Raw genomic sequence first — 4,214 nt, 5'->3', positions numbered from 1 at the left:
CGCTTGGTGAACGGACTGATGTTCTAGCCAATCAGCAAACACAAGGCTTCTTCTGCAAATCCATTCGACCAATGATAGCTAACGCCGGCAAACGAGCCCACTCCCCCACAGAAAATCTTCCACTGTCATATGTATATATAAGAGCTTTAAACGTCCAGTCGCTGTTAGCTAAGTGTTAACACCTGTTCTAAAATAGTTTGAAGTTTATGTTAATAAGAGAAAAGAAGAATTTAATATATTTAGTTATTCCTCAGTCTAATGACCGTTTCGTTGTTCCAGCACCACAAAATGCAAATGCAATGCTGCATTTCCCCTCTTGTTTACACACTCACCTGCATGTAGTTTACCCTCTGTGGGAACAGGCTGATGAATCTTTCAGTAGCCCTGATAAAGATTTAAAAGTTTTTCAAATCAAGCGTTTTAAACACGAGAGCCACTGTCACCACTTGTGCAAATGAGTTGCACAGTTGCCACACAGTTCTTCCTGAGTACTGTGACAAAGCACTAAAACACGATATCGTGAAGCCCATAAAGCTGGACGGCACTGCTTCTTCAGTGTCTCAGCTTCAGAGATACCTTTCATAACACAATGCCAACTCCACTGGGTCTAATTTGCTTATCAAAACAGGCAATTTCCCTGCTTCTTAGTGGTGGTCAGATTACGTTTACAGCCTATAGTCTTTCCATTCTTTAACAAAGTTTCATTTAACTGCAACCAACCACCCTACTCAGTCTATATTCCCAGACGGATTTAAGAGGCGTGCCTAAAACAGAAATAATAATGTGTTGGTCTTTTGGGTATTTATCCTCTCTGTATCTTAATGTCAGCTCGGGGGAACATGAGCTGAACACACATCTTTGTGTAGCAAAAAAAAAAAAAAAGTCTGTCCAGCAATCCAGAGAAATCCAGAAAATACTGAGAAACGATTCTTGAAGTCAGGCCAGCTTTTGTCCCCTGTGTGGTCAGACAGGGTAGGAGCAGTGCACTATAGGACATAGTTCCAGGCTGATGAGTTCAGCTGTTTTTCCAAACACATGACAAAGAGGGATTGTACAGAACTGCGCGCAAGACTCCAACACAAACACTCTTATATAAACATTTTTGCAGCGTATGGTGCACACAGAGTATTAAACTTCCAAAGAAAACCTGTAAGACAGTGCAGCATGGTGGTGCAGCGTTCAGCACTGTTGCCTCACAGGTGAAGGGCCTGAGTTCAATTCCACCATCTGGATGGGGTCTCTCTGTGTGGAGATTGCATGTTCTCCCTCTGTTTACAGTTCAGAGACATGCAGCTAGCGATATTAGGCTAATTGATGATTCATAGGGCAATTTAGAATGTGATCTGAATGGAAAAGAGTTTATCATATAGTCAAATGGATGGTACTGTTTCAGGTGTAGTTCTCAAAAATAGTAACATTCATACTGTTTATTGGATTTTAGCTTGGTAAGATTTTTCTTCTGGTCTGGTCCTGTTCTTTTTCTTTTTATATCTTATAAATATTTTAGAAAAATATATTTTATATCTTTCTGTTAGATGACAGTTGTAGCCATGGTTGAACGCTTAGGATGGATAAAAGGTCTTACACTGACTGCCATATAGGATATGTAAAAGATAGGGGTTGTGAAGGATTAGGATGAAAATATGCTGAAAAGAAAAAGGATTGAGAGACTGAAAGCAGTGCTCTGAAGCAAAGAAGGAGAGAGAAAGAAAAGGTTGGATCGTGTGGAGATTGTAGATCAGAACGTTCATGAGGATGAAAGGTATGAGGATTTTCATGGGGGATGGTTTGAGGGATGTTTGATCAGGGATGTTTGACACAATGTGTGTGTGAGCAGAGAAGAAGCATGTTACTGATAAAGTAACAAAAGGCAAATAAATCCATGTAGCAATGAAGTCACGGTAAATATTAGGGGAAGATAGGTTAAGAAGAGATCTAATGATTAATGAGCAGCAAAACAAACACCACAGATGTGATGTTTAATACGAGGTCTGAAAGCTTCTTTTTTTTATTTGCAGACAAATAATGAGGAACTGTATAGAAGTAGAAGTGCGGTGCTGTATGAGGAAGTTAAGAGAGACAGAAATGTGAGGGTGATTGATGAGGGAAGAGAGATGGTAGTGAGGTTTGCAGTAGAAGTGACAGATAGGTTCAAGTTGGAGGCTGGATTACACACAGAGTCGATGTTCAGCCCTTTCCTTGAAGGACACGCTGGCAGACAAGATCCCACAAGAGCGTCTGTGGTCTATGCTGTTTGCAGATGACATTGTGATCTGCTTCGAGAGTACAGAGCAAGTCAGGAAGATCCTGGAGAGTATATCCTCTGGGGGAAAAAACCCCCCATGAAAGTCAGGACAGTGCATGAATGAGAGAGAGGACAGTGGATAGGACAGGTGAGAGGATTGGTTAGCTGAGGTGGCAACGGTTGAGGGGTCAAGTGACTGATGCGTGAACGAGAGGTGAGAGGTACGGTGGAGTGCATGTGTCAGAAATGATTTACCACAGATGGGCATACTAGCAAGAGTGAAGACAAAGGTTTACACAATGGCAGTGAGAGCAGCTACTATGTTAAATGGACTGGAAATGGTGCCAATAATGAAAAGATGGGACCCTAAAGGATGGAGGTGGTGAAGGAGAATACAGGTAGCTGCTGTGATGCATAAAGATTAAAAGGACAGGAAAAGAAAAATGTGTTGACTTCTGATGGGACAAACTGGAAGAGGAAGAGCTGACGTAAATTGGGGAAAAAAGGTTAATCCTTACACAGCACACAAGTCTAATACCCATGAAGCTAGACCAGTGCCAATCATTAAACTATTAACAGAGACACTATAATTTATTCTACAGAAGAAATTTTAATTTCATGTTCATTACATTCTGTAAATAACCAAGCAATAAACAGAGAATGAACTGTATTTCACAATGTGAATAAGATTCCAAAAAGAAAACAAAAATAGGGGAAAATAGGGAAAAAAAACATCCTAATATACCAATTAAGGGAATAAAATATGTTATACACCAAAACTTGAAGCTCTTAAAACTCTAAGACTTCAATAATCAGACATGTCAAGCAGGTCACTGAACACAATCAGCACTTACCCAGTGCCACTTGGCAACCGGTTACACACTGACTGCAATTCTGTGCAAGTTGAAGCAAAGGTAAACAAACCCATAAAAACTGACGAGAACTTTATGTCCTTACACAAAGCGGAACATTATGTGGCAAGCAGGTGCTACCTTACATCAACCTGAAAAAGTCCACAGCCACAGGTTCTTTAGGAAAATGTAAAGTCAGCCGTAAATAAGAAAAAACATTAAATAAATATAAGCCTCTAAAATTTCACATAATTTTTTTCAGATCTAGCAGCTAAGAGAGCATTTGACACTCCCTGAGCTCATCTCCCACACAAGAGTGCTACTTTATGACATTTTCTAACTCCACCGTGCAGTTTATGCCACTGCATTTAAAATGGCATTACAGTATATGTAAAGGTGCTCGGATACACGAGTTTTATTCTTTGGCATTTTGACCACTTAAAGAATTATTTGTTTTATTCAGAGAGTTTCACGTAATTTACAGATATTACATCATTAAAAAGAAATAGAGCAATATTTTAAAACACCATCCAGCATTTGATATCAACAAACGTGGCTAATCCCCGATCTAAAAGCTGAGGTATCAGGGAGCTCTAGGCTGTTTTTTTCAGTGAGTTTATTTCTACTGTTCCACCTGGGTGGTTTTAAGAGAATGGATTGGGTGTTCTCCAGCAGCTTTGACTCAGAGTACAATGCACTTCAGTCACAGTTTGATAGTTTAATTTAAAATCCACTGGACCTAAGTGTAATTTTCCCCCAGATTTTCCAGTCATCTAAAGAAGGGCATCGCGTGCATAACGAATTCATCATGAGATTTTTGTTGGCAGCAATCTGCATAACTTAGAGATGAGCACATGCAGAAAATATATCCTTTCATCTGCGCTAAAAAGCACTTCTAGTGACAAAGTTTTGTCATGTTTTCCCAGACAACATGTAGCTGATGTGGAAATTGCCTTGTTGATATAAAGTATAATTCTTTTCACGTCTTGTATCAAATTATTTTTGTATTTAGAAATGCTGGCAGCACGGTGGTTAGCACTGTTGCCGCACAGCAAGAAGGTCCTGAGTTAAATTCCAACATCTTTCTGTGTGGAGTTTGCATGTTCTCCCCGTGTTTG

Source organism: Pundamilia nyererei, unplaced genomic scaffold (assembly GCF_000239375.1).
Source record: "Pundamilia nyererei isolate P.nyererei 1_Seehausen unplaced genomic scaffold, PunNye1.0 scaffold00144, whole genome shotgun sequence".
Taxonomy (NCBI): domain Eukaryota; kingdom Metazoa; phylum Chordata; class Actinopteri; order Cichliformes; family Cichlidae; genus Pundamilia; species Pundamilia nyererei.
The sequence above is the reverse complement of the archived record's forward strand: the minus strand, read 5'-3'. Positions refer to the sequence as shown.